This window comes from Bos javanicus, chromosome 18, assembly GCF_032452875.1.
Source record: "Bos javanicus breed banteng chromosome 18, ARS-OSU_banteng_1.0, whole genome shotgun sequence".
Lineage (NCBI taxonomy): Eukaryota > Metazoa > Chordata > Mammalia > Artiodactyla > Bovidae > Bos > Bos javanicus.
In genome coordinates, this window is record NC_083885.1 from 35,930,456 (window position 1) to 35,945,965 (window position 15,510).

General features: G+C 47.1%; 1 protein-coding gene across 2 annotated transcripts in view; it reads left to right on the forward strand.

Annotated features, from left to right (window-relative positions):
• The window catches only part of PRMT7 (protein arginine methyltransferase 7), a 116,572-nt gene extending 101,062 nt beyond the window's left edge, over positions 1–15,510 (forward strand). The window contains exons 25-28 of one of the 2 annotated variants that reach the window (XM_061387671.1): positions 1–8,564; positions 9,909–10,097; positions 10,987–11,058; positions 12,055–15,510. The exon at positions 1–8,564 is cut by the window's left edge and continues 21,005 nt beyond it. The gene's annotated coding sequence lies outside the window, so the exon portion shown is untranslated. Of the gene's footprint in view, positions 8,565–9,908; positions 11,059–12,054 lie in introns of both variants that reach the window. The other variant, XM_061387672.1, reaches the window with a different exon arrangement.

Here is a 15,510-nt window from a genome sequence, read left to right on the forward strand (position 1 = left end):
CCGAGGGGTGCCAGCCCCTCTCTTGTCTTACACTGCAAAGAAGGCAACTGCACGTGTGTCCCTGAGGTTGATGATGTACCACCAGCACAGAGCTTGGCATTTGGGGGTGCCCAGAGGAGTGCTAAGGGGGTGGCTTTGACCAAAAAAGGAATGGGGACCCCTGGTACTGACCATGGACTGGATTTTTCTAAGGAAAATCTTTAGAGTTCAGAGAGTAGAACAAAGTTAAAAATAAAAGAGGGTCTATTTTAGGCTCTCTTATCTATTGCACTAATCATCCTGCCCCATTTTTGCAAAGTGCAGAGCATAGTTCTAAACAGGATTTTTCTATGATCAGCCATTCAGGCAACATGTGTGCTGAGTGTCCAAAGTTTCATGCAGAACCAGGTTCCAGGGGGCCCAGACATAGGTATACCCACAAGGAAATGAATGTTGACTCGATAACCTCATTTGGTCTACGACAACCCTGTCAGCATGGGGACAGGGCACTGGGAGAAGAGGAAACAGCGGGCAGGTTGGCCAAGGTCAAACTGATAAGCAGTTCATGATCAGACCAGGAAGTCCTCTGGCTTTCCCCATGGCCACCTCAAGCTGACTGCCAGCTGGCCCGGCAGCTCACCATGACTCTTACAGAAGTGACTCACTGATGGCATTTCCAGTGGCAGCTGCTGAGTGTCTGAGGGAGAGACAGCCTTTAGAAAACATGCAACAATGAAAAGCTCCTAACAACTGATATAAAATCAATCCAATGAGGAAATAGCACCCCACATAGAAATATCCCCAAGAGGCTGAGAGACAGATCTACACTCCTCGAGACTCTTCCTGGCATGGCCCTTGCTTCCCAGTTGTGGCTGTGCCTGCGTTTACATCCACCAGCCAGACTTGGGCCTCGGCCCTGTGCTGCTCACCGCCTTATTAATAAGAACAACAATACATTTGAGAATTTCCCTCTGCCAGGTGCTTTAAACCTGCTCATTCAATCCTCCCATCAATCTGCTTAGGTCCATGATTTTTACCATTTCATAGATACTGACAGTCACTCAGCTCCCAAGTTTCAGAGATTTAAACTCTATCTGATTCCAACAAGATGGGCTTTCTACTTCTCTCTGGTTGTCAGACTTGAAGGTGGCAGGCAAGAGCTGGGAAGAACTGGGAACGCATTTAGTGAAAGAGGCCCCTAAGATATCCTGAGGCCCTGGGCAGCAATGTCCGATAGAGCTTTCTGTGATGATGCAAGTGTTCTGTGTCTGGGCTATCCACCTTGGCTGCCACTAGCCACGCTTGGCTATAGGGAACATGAAATGTGACTGAAAAACTGCATTAAAAAAAAATGTATTTATTTTTGGTTGCCCTGGGTCTTTGTTGCTGCACATGGGCTTTCTGCTATGAACAGAGGCTACTCTGTGTTGCCGTGCATGGGATTCTCATTGCAGTGGCCTCTCTTGTGGAGCACGGGCTCTGGGGGCACAGGTTTCAAAAGTTGTGGCTGGCGGGATCTAGAGCGTGGGTTCAGTAGTTGTGGCACATAGGCTTCGTTGCTCTGTGGCCTGTGGAATCCTCCCAGACCAGAGATCAAACCTGTATCCCTTACATTGCCATGTGGATTCTTACCCACTGTACCACCAGGGAAGTCCCCTGAGTTTTTAACTTATGCTAAATAGCCATATGTGGCTAGTGGCTACTGTGCTGGACTAATACTCACCGAGGGCTGGGGGCAGAAACCAGCAGGATTGCACTAGATCAGGATCTGTGCAACTCGTGCATTTGGGTCATAGGAACAGGACAGGGAATTGAAAATGGCTGGGGCCCAAGCTGGCATGCCGTGAGCTCGGGCCTCAGTGGGTGAGGCCTCTGCAGTCACCTCTAGGTGTGGGAGCTGAGACCTTAAATCACAGAAAGGAGGGAGGGAGGAGTGGGCAGGGAGAGGTGAGAGGAGGGGCTTGGAGAGTGGAGGCAGGTATCAGAGGAGTTCACCCGAGGACCCAGTCCCTTGTTCTCTGAGCTAACGCCCCATGAATGCGAAGAAAAGAAGTCTTCTCAGTGTCAGCTAGTGGTTCTGCCCCAAGGGGAAGCAGCTTCCTGTCCCTCTGCCAGGTGCCCTAGACTTCCTGTGAGCTGTGTGCACCTCCGTCCACATCCTTTTCCTTTGTTTGCTTTGGAGCATCCAAGCAGCCTGTGCCTCATCCTGGGAGCTGGAAAATAAACATCACCGTGGAGACAGACTCACTTGGCTCCGCTTACAGTGGCTGACGGCCTGCGATTTTCTAATTCAAAGGCCCTTTGCTTCTGTGAACATTGCCCTAGAAGCTTTGCCCAAGCATTGCCCGTGGAAAAAAATATTGGAAGCCGAGGGCAATAAACTGCCTGTGATCGGAAAGACTTGGGAAGATCCCTGACAAGGCATCAGAGGCAACACTGAATAGGACAGCCTTACGGGCTGCCTCAGCCACTCGGCTTTTGGTTTTGCAAACTGAATATGCCCCTCCACCAGCTTCTGCTGCACCCTGCAGATGTGGGGGTAGTAGTGCAGCACCAGAAGGGCCTGAGCAACTTGCTACAGAGGGGCATCCTTGCCATGGGCTTTCAAGGGCTGGGATGGATTTACCTTTTGTCCTCATGCTGCCTTGAGCCTGGACGTCTGGACCAAAAGGGCAGGAGGTTGATCACAGCACTAGTTACAGGGAGTAAAGGGCCCTCCCAGGGTGTGACGCTGAGACTTGGGACATCCAACTCCTTTCCTGTTCTGATTATGGAAGAAGAAGAAGCAGTGTTTGGGAAGTTTACAAGAGCTCCCTGAGGTTCCCACACCCTGGAACCTTCCATCTGTGCTTGAGCCTGGACTAGGGGCTGGAGAGGGTCAGATGAGGACACAGGTGGCCACGGTGCTATGTACAAATCACCCAGAGCAGGTCGTGATCAGTCAGGCTCTTGATTCTGGGAACTACAGTGAGGTCAGAAATCCCAGTGGACAGTCAGAGCAGGCTAGCCTGCTCCAGCCAGAGGAGCCTCAATGATGTGCCCAAACTTGGCTGCCCCATGAGAGGTGATCCCTCTGTGATGGCTGCACAACAGGTGCCGAAGATGAGGCAGACATGGGTGAGGGTCTAGGCTCCTGCAGGGTTATGGATCTGGAGTTGGTCCTGGTCCACCAGCTGCCCCGAGGCTAGGATATAAGGAAGCTAAGAGCTGTGTTACTGGAAATCTGGGCTCCTGTGTGGGAAAGCCAAGGCTGTCTGCTTTACTGCTGGACGTAGTAGGTTCAGTCCAATCTGCCTGCCAGACCCTGCACTTTTGGGGTGAAGCTCAGTGTAATAGGGGCTCAGATGGTAAAGACTCTGCCTGCAATGGGAGAGACCCAGGTTCAATATCTGGGTTGGGAAGATCCTCTGGAGAAGGAAATGGCAACCCACGCCAGTATTCTTACCTCAAGAATCCCATGGACACAGGAGACTGATGGGTTCCTTGGGGTCACAAAGAGTCGAACTAACACCTGCACTTTCACTTACAGAGCCAGGTACCAACCAGTCAGAACCACATGCAGGCAGGTTCATGCTCTGTCCTGGAGCATGGTTCTAAAAACTCCACCAGCCTCTGTGTCTGGGGACCAGGGAACTCTGACTGCTCTGGCAACCTTGGTGCCCGACTAGATTTCCTGGGAAGCTCTGAGTGGGTTGGGGGATGCTGGGCCTTGGGGCTACAACACTGATTTCAGGAGAACCGTCATTTCTGCTCTCAGCGGGAGCTTGGTGCTCATGTGATGGCCCCTTCCTTCCTGGCCTGCAGTGAAGCCTGATCAACTGCAGCGTGGTTGGGGATGAGCAGAGCTGTGTAGCTCAAGGCTGACACAGGCCTGTCCCAGTTCTCCTTGTCAACATGAGTCTCTACCAGCCCCTTGGGCTATGCCCTTCCCAGTTCTTTTTCCAAATGAAGAACTTGAGGACGAAGGGAGGAAGCTCTTCCTGGACCAAACAGTGGGGCCCATCTGAAGTTGTTGTTTAGTCTCTAAGTTGTGTCTGACTCTTTTGCGACCCCATGGATTGTAGCCTGCCAGGCTCCTCTGTCCATGGAATTCTCCAGGCAAGAACACTGGAGTGGGTAGCCATTTCCTTCTCCAGAGGATCTTCCCAACCCAGGGATCAAATCCAGGTCTCCTGCTTGGGAGGCAGATTCTTTACTACAGAGCCCCCATCTGAAGAGAGTAGAGTAGTTTCTGGGTCTGCATGAGGAAAGGAATTTAAAGTTGGGCCAGGCTTCCAGGGTGATTGTGAGAGGAGACAATACTTGCTCTCCTGCCCTTCCTGCCAGCTCCTCTACCCACATAATGCTACCTCCCACTTTCCCCTTCCCCTCTCTCCCTTTCTTTTTCTTTCTGGGAGTGCACAGGAACATTTCCCAGAGAGAACACGTGAAGCTCAGCAAAGCCCACTACACTGTCCCTCTGCAAATATTTGGAGCAGCTGCTTTCTTTTGCCTCCCCAGTCACGCTTTTTATCGACTGCAATGCCAGGGCCACGGCTTGTGATTCTGTGGCAAGAATCAATTTCATAGATGTCAATAAACTAAGAGGAGGATTAATCCAGACTCTGAACATGACAGCTATTTTGGGTCAAGTCTACATTTCACTCCTGAATGGACTCTGGCTTACCCCTCCTTTCCCTGGTTCAGCTCCTTAGCTTTCATTTTGAGTTCACACACTGAGTTTGGCCATGTGCCTGTGTGGAAGCCCTGGGCTAATTTCCAGCCTTGGGGGCCTTTCCCCCTTATCACCCCTACTGTTCAGCATGAAAACCAAACATTATGGAAGAGAATTTGAAAATACGTCATGTGGAATTGTGCCTGTCTCAGAGCAACAAATTCTGTTAGGTTTCCCCCTTCGATCTGCACCCATGTGTGTGGTGGCTGGACCTGGGAATTCTCTTTATGGTCTATTTATTCAGTTAATGTTAGATGCAACTCCGTGTGGCCTTTGAGTCTTCAAGAGCATCATTTCCACTGGCTGCAGAATGTCGTGTCGAGTGAGTAGATGTGCATTATTTAATCACTTGTCTTCTGTGCACATTATTGCTGGAAGCCAGGTCACCTGACCTGATTTTGGCTCATAACACACATTTGCCAGTCCCAGTGCAAGGAGGTGCAAAAGTGGGGCCAGATTTCAGATGCATTTATTCATGAAATATTTATTAATTGTCAGTTAAAGACCAGGAAACATGCCACGGGGAGAGAACAAGGTTTAGGGGAGTAAGAAATGTGGCCCTAGATACCCAGTGGCTTGAGAGTCTGGTTGGGGCAAGGAGACAGAACACCAGGCCTCACATGATGGATGGATGGATGGATGAGGGGGGTGGATATTAGGGCTTCTTATCCCCAGGGAACTTATATTATGCTGGTTCTGAGAAACTAGATTCTCAAATAATTGGGGCTTATCTTTTAAACATTGATGCATCCTCACTGAGGTTTTTGTTTTTTTTTTTTTTTAAGCAACTAGTTTTTTTTTTGTTTTCTTTTTTTAAGATTTATTTTTTGACTGTGCTGGGTCTTCACTGCTGCTCATGGGCTTTCTCTAGTTGGAGTGAGCAGGAGTGACTCTAGTGGCAATGTGTGGGCTTCTCACCGCGGTGGCTTCTCTTGTCATGGAGCATGGGCTCTAGGCATGCAGGCTTCAGTAGTTGCAGTGCACAGGCTCAGGAGTTGCGGTACATGGTCTTAGTTGTCCTGTGGCATGTGAGATCTCACTGGATCAAGGGTCAAACCCGTGCCTCCTGCACTGGCAGGCAGATTCTTCACCACTGAGCCACCAGGGAAGCACTACCAATTTGTTACTGATGAGAAAAGTAATAAAGTTCGAAACTATCTTATTGGGTTGGCTAAAAAGTTCGTTCGGGTTTTCCATACCATCTTCTGGAAAAACCTGAACAAACTTTTTGGCCAACCCAATACCTAAAAAACAAACAGGCAGACATTATAGGAGCTTTTCCTGTCATCACTTCCATTTCAATCATGTGCCTACTGATGGTTCTAGAGTAGGAAGGGAAAGGATGTGGAGGTCGAGCTGTACTTGGTGAAACTGGGGTAACTGGGACTCCCCTCCATCGTGTGCATGGGCTAGGGCAGGGAGGCTGCAAGCCACTAATATGAGAATAGTAACTGCTTTTCACGGAGCTCCTGCTTCAAGACAGACACTGTATAATGCACTTTATATGAGCAAATATGACTCTATAACAGTATTTTATGGTAGAGATGATTCTTTTCATGATTTAAGAAGAGTTTGTGAATTAGAAAGGGCTTCTCAGGTGGCACTAGTGGTAAAGAATCCACCTGCCAGTGCAAGAGACAAGGGTTTGACCTCTGGATCAGGAAGATCCCCTGAAGAAGGAAATGGCAACCCCCTCCAGGATTCTTGCCTGGGAAATCCCATGGACAGAGGAGTCTGGCAGGCTACAGTCCATGGGGCCCCAAAGAGTCAGACATGAAATGATTCCCTAGAGATGACTTCTCTTCTCCAAACCAGGTAGCTGCATAGTATTTCATGTAACCCCCTTTCTAAAGAGGGATCCCATGCATCTTTGCCTTTCAGAATAAAACGGTAACTGGATAGAAATCTAGACCTAGGAATACAAGAGAAATTATATGGAATAATTTTAGAAAGCTCTCTTAAAGTCATTTACTTTTCAATGAGAGTATGTACTTAGAGCTGAAATTGATAAGCATGTATGGTTAGAATTAGTACTTAAGTTTATTTTGGTCATTTTCAAAAGAGTCTGTACCTTTAAATTACCATACCACATAAGTGGGCTCACAACCTGATCTCATCTCACTCCCTTTGCCAGTAGATTAAAGACTAGGCTATTTACAGACTTCCTACTCTGTCTTGAAAAGTCAGGAGGCCAGACCAGAAACCACTGCCCAGCAAATCTTGGTGCTAGATCAAGGTCTATGCACTGAACTGGCGGCTAGATGTGTGTGGTGAGCAGAAGGGGATTTGATGGACCCAGGGTGAGCATTCCAAGGGGTAGGGGAGCCTGGACCTACTTTTTACAATTTGACCGTTGTTTTTCTTGATTACTGCAACAACATATTCATAGTCCTATAAATCAGAACCATAGGTTTTGTTTTCAAATGGGCCTTGCTCATGATGATGATTTATTCTGAGTCTGTCATGAAACCTACATCTGACTGGATGATGAAACGCTCTCATGACCACCCCTTGGGACATCCCTGCTTCACATTCAATCAATCCTGCCCTGCATTGTCATATGTTCAGAGGGGCTTCAGTGGAGTTTCCTCTGAAGTCATGTCCACCACACCTGACCCCCACATATAGTGTGACATCCAGTAGTTGATGTACTTGGAACTTTGATGAATTTGGAGCTAGAGATGAATTTAGGAGTCCTTGGCATATGGAGGGGAGCTACACATCTCTACAAGAATAGGTGAGGGCACTTCCCTAGCTGTCCCGTGGCTAAGGCCCTGAGCCCCCAAGACAGGGGGCCCAGGTTCAATCCCTGGTCAGGGAACTAGATTTCACATGCCACAATGGAAGGTCAAAGACCTGGCACTGCCAAATAAATAATTTTAAAATAAAAAGAGTAGGTGAGGTCACCAGGGGTGTGGGCAGAGGGGGAAAGACTGGGATCTGTCTTGGGGCAGCCATGCTTGAGCTGTCAGTAGAGGGAGGAAGTTGAAAGACACAGAAGAGACGGGTTGGGGAAACACAGTGCCTCAGGGCAAAGAACCAGAGGGTTTCAAGGAGGGAGTGAGCAGGAGGGCCCCGACCCAGAGGCCAGGGCTGTGTGGAGCCTGCTGGGACTCCCTTTGCTGCTTTTGTTTTTAAAATTTTACCCAAATCTTGGAAATTATCGATCCTATGCTGTGGGGAGGAGTCTTGCAGTTTGTTTTTTTCCAATTGTTTTAACATAGTCATTAGAATATGATATGATCACTAAAGAACATTTGGAAGAGAGAGTGGAAAGTTAAAATCTTAAATACTTAATTTCCACCCTTTTTGAACACACTACATGTTAATGTTTTGGTACATTTTCTTTCAGCAGCTTTTGCAGGTTTTCAGTGGTTTTTAAAATTGCAATTATAATTATACCATATATATATATATTTATACACAATTTAACATTTATACCACAAGCATCAATCTAGGGTTGGTCTTTTAAAACATGGCCAACATCATTCATACTGCTACAAAGGTCAGCACCCACCTTTCAATTCAATCATCTTCATTAAATTCCTCCTTTCTGTTATTTTTTGGTTACTTGATGTCAGGTACTGAGAGTAGTATGTAAATTTATGCCCACAACTGTCTTCATCGTGTATTTCTGATGGTAACAGGTTTTTGCCTCAAGTATTTTGATGCTAAAATACTAAGTGTACAAATGTTCAGAACATTTATGCTTTCACAATTGCTCCTATGAATATAAAATTACCCTTTTTATCCTGCTTGACGCTGCTTTTTGCTTCAAATTGTGCTTTGTCTGACAGAGCCTCTCACGCTTTTTCTTTTGTTTGCATTTACCTGGTATAGCTTTGCCTACTCTGGAATCATTTTATTTTAGGTGAGTCTCTTGTATTTGTTTAATCTGGGAGCCTTTGTCTTCTAACAAGGGAGTGGGAAAGACTTTTCATTTATTGTCCAGTCATTTCGGGTGGCCTTCTGTCATCTTGGTTTGTGTTTTCTGCATTTCATTTCTTTTCTGACTTTTGTGAGCCATAGCTGATGCTTTCTTTTGCCTTCCACAGTGATCTGGAAGGGAGACATCTTGTTTCTCACTCCACTGGTCTGCATCCTTTGGCCTCCAACAAAGTCTTAATTTGTCTCTGTGTTTGGTTTGTAAGCAGCTCTGCTTATCTCAGCCTGGCCCTTAGCATCTCTGGGAGGTGACACCCTCTGCAGAATGGCTGAAAGGCCCTCTGTTGATTTCTTTGTTTGCTCACTCTGGGAAGGGAGTTCCCGCATAGCTGGGCCGGAGCTTCTCTCCAGAGGAGGTGCCCCATGCTTCCAGCGAGATGGAGGGACCATCCAGGCTCTAGCCAGCGGGGGGTGGGGGGGTGATGATGGTGATGGGAGAGGGCAGGAAGTGTCATTATTGCTGCCTGTGGAAGCCCGGGGAAGAAGTGCCTATTGGCCTTTGGTTGAGAAAAGTGGCCTGAGCAGACCCGGCCCAGATGGCAGGGGTGAGCTCTCTGCAGACAGAGTGTCCCAGGGCTGAGGGACCAGAGTGAGGGTGGGTGGGGAATGGCAGACCGGAGCTGGCGGTGTCTGGTGTAGACAGGTGGTTCAGGGCCTGTCAGTCTCCAGCATGAAAATTCTCAGGCACATAAATTTTTTTCCTAAAATTGAAGTATAGTTGATTTACAGTGTTGTAGGCACATAAATTATTATGCTTGTTTTGGGAATTCCCTGGCACTCAGTGGTTAAGACTCATGCTTCCACTGCAGGGGACACAGGTTCAGTCTCTGACTGGGGAACTAAGATTCCACATGCCAAAAAATATTGTGTGTGTGTGTGTGTGTGTGTAGGCCCGGGGTGGGTGTGCTTTTTAAGACTTGTAAATGGAATTTCAGTGAGGGCTTTCTCAGGGCCTCAATTTGTCTTCTCTCTTAATCAGGTATTGCTCCCAGGTATTCTCTCTATGGGGTAATTAATAGCTTTAAATGACTTATTTGAATTTAAACACTCTGGTATTTTTTAAATTTATGCAAGAAAGTTGCTCCTCTGTATCCCCTACCACAGAGATGCCAGTTCCAGAGATGACAGTACCACAGCCACAGATGGGGGAGGGCTGGGGTCTGGGAAAGGCAGGTGGGGCTGCTTGGGGAGGACAGTCTGCCAAGGCCAAGAAGGTCTCCAGAGGGAGACAGGCTGGACTTCATTGTTGTCTGTTTTTCGCTTTTCCCAGCTTTGTAGAGAAGTAAACGGATTTCTTTGGAAGGAATGATGCTAAAGCTGAAACTCCAGTACTTTGGCCACCTCATGCGAAGAGTTGACTCATTGGAAAAAGACTCTGATGCTGGGAGGGATTGAGGGCAAGAGGAGAAGGGGACAACAGAGGATGAGATGGCTGGATGGCATCACTGACTCGATGGATGTGAGTCTGAGTGAACTCCGGGAGTTGGTGATGGACAGGGAGGCCTGGCGTGCTGCGATTCATGGGGTCGCAAAGAATCGGACATGACTGAGCGACTGATATGATCTGATCTGAAACGTGTGTGTGAACAGTGTGATGATTTGATACATGTATATGTTGTGAAATGATTATCACAAGGCTTCATCTTCTGTAGGACCTGAGAGGCGAGGGTGGGGCTATCCTACCGCCAGGGATCCTCTGCCTGACAGGACCCAGGCTTTCCTCAGAGTGGCCACAGGTCAGAAGACCAGCTGGTGAAAAGGGCGGTGCCTGCACTGTTCAGAGCTTTGACAGGGCCAGCCTGGCTCCTGGGGAGGGTGGTGAGCCAGTAACTACTCAGGAGAGCTAGACCGTTTCCATCAGACACGAGAGGCTGACACCTCACAAACACCATGTTTCTTCGGGACCAGCACCTCAGCTGATCCTCTGGGAACGCTTGGAACATTTAAGCCAGAATCAAGAGGTAGCATCATCAGGGTCTAGTACAAGCAGGTGCCAAGGAGGGACAAAGCCACGCCTGGCCACTGGAGTCAAGGTCATCACTCTAATCTCCCTGCTGCTCCAGACCCACATGGTCACAATGGCTACTGTCCAGCTCTTGGAGCACCAGATGAAGAAACTGAGGTCCAGAGATGTAGACGACATATCCAAGGTCACTCAACAGGCTGATTCCAATTCTTTACAGTATTTCAAAATATTTTGACGCATTCGCTTTTCTTCTTCATATGAATTGGTGTAAACCCTCTGACTCAGGTGTTAATGTCCAGACCCAACAAGTGTGTGTGTGTGTGTGTGTGTTTGTGTATGATTCCCACTGTCAGTGATAGTCGTTCCTCTTCTGTGTTTCCAGTGCTGTCTGCTCATCCCTCCATCATACCATTTATCTAGCTGCACGGGAATTATCTGTGTCCTCCTGACAGGAGTGAGTACCTAAAGTACTTGGTGCTGTTTTTTATATACAGTAGGCACACATGAATTTTGTTAAATGAATGTTGATGAATTCACTGTCTACTCACTATAAACAAGTAACCACTTCTTGGCTCTATTAAATATGCAATCTTTCTATGATCAATTAATTTAAAATTATGTTCTTCTGAAGGTTAATAACTGAATAGTTCTGCTAAGCTGACTGAGCCTGTGAGGAGCATAGCTGCTTGGGCCACACTGCTTCATGGTGCCCCTTGTGGCAGCATGCTCTAATTGCAGGCAAAGGGTCTCAAGAATAGGTCTTTCAAAGGAGACATGTAAAGAAAAAACATTTTTGCTGAATGTATGCAACAGGTTTCTGAAATACACCAGCCTATGCCTCCTTTGCCCTCACTCTGCTACCCTAAAGTCCATAGTTGGAATCCCAGCTGCTTCGATTTGGTTAGCAATATTTCTAAGATACCGGTTTGGCTCAGCAGCTGGGCTACAGGTGAGGCAGCACTTGTAAGTAAACAACACAAAGTAGCCATGTTCATTTTCACATTTCCTACTTTGTACTCCATGTTGTGCTTTAGATTCAGTTAACCCCCTAAGGACAGGGACTGTGTGTCATTCGCTTCCATCTCTCCAATGCTTAGTGCAGGGCTTAACACAGAGTAGCTGCAGGTGCTGTGCTGGGAATGTCTAAGAATTGGCATGTCAGAGCCTGGGGGTCAGAATGATCAGGTAAAAGAGACCTGGCTGGGAAGCTGCTCTGAAGAAACTACAGCTCTACTTTCTGATACCCAGCCATTCCAAACATCCATGCCTTTATTATTATTCTGACTTCTCAATTTGATGTTATTCTTCAGAAGTCACCATTCCACTCTGCCACACTCAGTGTGTGTGGACACACATTAATCATTACTGGGGTCAATGACCAGATGAGCCCTTAACATTCCATTACCACGTGTTTGTCATTTCTCATTAGTGTTATGTTTGTAATTGCTAGGGACTTCTCCCTGGACAACTTGTCAAAATCTGCATGGCCTTGCCAAACCGTGGATTTATCCTTCCAGAAGCGTGGAGGGCATCTGGAACTCGCATGAATTTCCAGAGGAAACGCAGTGCAGCACCATGATCTCTTTCATCTTCTATCATCTTACACATCAAAACTCCCCCTCCACTCATCAAGGGACTCTTGCATAGCTGTGAGTATTACCTCCCCACTGCCTCTCACCCTTCACAGAACTGCAGATGCCTCTTGCAAGAAGTGCCGCATCCATGTCCCTCTCCCTTCCTGCCTTTGTTTTCCATTGTTATTAGAAGCGTAGCCATGGAGAGAAATCTGGTGGTCAGAAGTGACTGCAGCCATTAGAAAAGATAGATTTTCCTTTTCATCTGACTAAGGAGAATGGGGTCTGGTGTCTAGTCCCCGCAGTTTGCAGAGAATAAGCTGAACAATTTCAAGATGGCAAGTCCCCCCGCAAAAATCCCTTTTTGTGAAACAAGCTCTTTGCATGGGAATGGCTACTGATTGACAGATGCTGCATCCAAAATGGGCTGTGGGATTTACAGTGACCCCAACGCAGGCTCTCACAGCAGCCACTCTGGGAGACAGCCCTTCAGGGCTGTCACTGGAGAATCATGAACCAAAGGATAATACCGCCTGCCTCCTGGAGCACAGAGAAAAGGCCTCAGCCCAGGGGGCAAACCTTCTGCCTCCTCCTTCACAGAAAAAGCCCTCCTTAGCTTTATGCCTGGACTTGGGCACTCTGCTTGGAATGTGTGCTTCCTGGCAGCTCATGCTGCCTGTCACTTGACACAGGCAGCAATCCTTGGAGCAGACCTCCCACCCTTCTCCTGCCTAGGGCTTTCGTGAAGACTGAATGAGAGAAAAGTCCTTGCATGTTCTCTAAAAAGCAAAGAGCACTGGTAGGAATACTGGATGAAGTGCTGTCTGGCCACACCCTCCACAAGCTCTGGCTTTGGGCATGCTTGATGAACACATTCCATACTGCAACAAAATGCCCCATTTCAGTGAGATACCCCAAATTGGTAGTTTCAGATTTTACAACCCTTTCTTTGTCTATAAACTTCTTTTTGGCCAACACTTGTTAGCCATAGATCTTCTAAACCCTTATTTCCAAACATCCATTTCCTACTGAAACTCTCTTCTCCATTTCAGGGCCTCCAGAACACACCACCAGCATCCCCAGCCCTGTTTCTTTGGTCACAGCTTTTCCCTGCCTGCCCTCCCCACCCTACTTACCCTCAGAGCTTCTCCATGTTGTCCCCACCCTTGAAGACCAAGCAGAAGACCTTGCCTCAAGCTGACCCACAAAGCACCCTGCCCTCCTTCAAAAGAACTTATTGTGTTTCTGCTGACCTTGAGCCAGGGAGGCAGTAATCACACTGGTTAAGAGGAGGCTCTGCAGTCAGGTTGCCCACTTCTTACTGCTTGTGTGACCTTGGGCAAGTTACTGGAAGTTCCTGGGCATTGCTTTCCTCAGCTATAAAATAAGGATAATAACAGGAGCTCTTTTCTGCATTTAAAGGGCTGAGCACAATGCCTGATGCACTGTAACCACTCAGTAAAGGAGAGTTAGCATTATCCTAGGAATTTTCTTTATATGTTGCCATGTAAGGTTGTAACAGCCCAGGAAAAGTAGATTTCATTGCCCCAGATGATGAAAATGAAGCTCAGAAAGGTTAAAGCACTTGCCCAAGGTCACATATTTGGTCATGGAGCTGAGATGCAGAGTCAGGTCTGTCTGGTTGAGATCCACAGCTTTTGCACTGCCATAGCCAACCCACCTAATAGGCCTCCCATGGCTAGGTCAGCCCTTATTCCTCAGTTTGCCCTTCATGTGGGCCTTCCTTCTATCCCCAGCCAGACCCTGGGTTCCTCCAGAGCAATGTTTCTCAAATCTCCTTACCCCAGCTATGTATCATTCAGTATCTGTTGAGTGGACAAAAAAGTGAATGGATGGGGAAAATACATTTCAAGACCAGACTCTATCCCCAAAGAACCTAGCCCTGGTACTTAAGTCCATGGAAGTCAGGGGCCTCTCAACAGAACCAGGGGTGAGCCCACCTCCAGGCTCTTCTCCACGTCAGCCTGCTCACCACACTGATCCAGGGTTTCTGACTGTGTCTCTCTCCTTCTAAAACACCTCCAGAAATTCCTGCACTTCCCATGGGACTAGTCTATAGAAAGGAGTTTGGTTCCAACACGGTCTGTTAACATAAGTCTTCACTGAGTTTAACATGTATTTCTTTGATCTGGAAGGCAAACGTTTGGAAAAGAGATGGTCAAGGATAGCAATGATGTACTCCCTCAGAGCTGTGAAGTAAAGGGACCACGGCCACATTCTCCTGGGGCTATGGTTTCTGGATTTACATCCCTTTATTTTTAAAGTAAAACTGCATATAAAGTGCTCTAAATACCAATATCAGAATGTTAGAACTTTAAATATGGCAGAATGATGCCCATTTTGCTGCTTGCCTCACCATCCCAGACACAGAACCTCACGTGAGTTAACTGGACAGATGAGAACATGAAAGATGGGGAGGTGTGCCCCACATTATTGAGACCCAATGTTTTGGTGTAGACATAATCAAATGAAACTGTCCTTTAAGCCTCCTTAGGGACCAAGCAGAGATGAGGAGTGAAGCAGTAGCGTTATCGAGAAAACCATGCAGGTTCTGAATAGAAACTTTTCTGTTATAGAACACCTGAAATCCCAGTTAGTCATAGCTGTCATTTTTTGAGTGCTTAAAACTCCGTGTCTTGATCAAGGCCAATGGGTGGCAGAGCAGCTTTGACCTCATGTATGTCTGACTCCTGCCCAGCATCTTTCTCCTAAAGCACAAGGCTCTCATTTCCCCTGAGGAATCTTGGAGTCCAAGAGACTTAGAGCTCTTCGGTCATCTGTTATACATACCCTCTAATCATCCTCTTCCTCAACTCGTTAGCCGAGGTCAAGCCCTGTGCATAATTCAGTTAGCTGATTTGTCTATTCATCGTATGCTTATGTAAATGGCTTGAAATATTTCCCCAGTATTCTTTTTTAAATATTTAATTGAATGGAGGATAATTACTTTACAATATTGTGATGGTTTTTGCCGTACATCATCATGAATTGGCCATAGGCATACATGTGTCCCCTCTCTCCTTAACCCCCCTCCCGCCTTGCTTGTCACCCCATCCCTTCAGGTTGTCACAGAGCACTGACCTTGGGTGCCTTGTGTCAGTATCAAACTCCCATTGGCTATCTGTTTTACGTATGGTAATGTGTATATTTCAATGCTATTTTCTCAAATCATCCCACCCTCTCCTTCTCCCAATGAGTTCAAAGGTCTGTTCTTTATGTCTGAGTCTCATTTGCTGCCCCCTCGTAGGAATACTGGTACCATGTTTCTAGATTCCATATATATGCATTAAAAATATACAGTATTTGTCTTT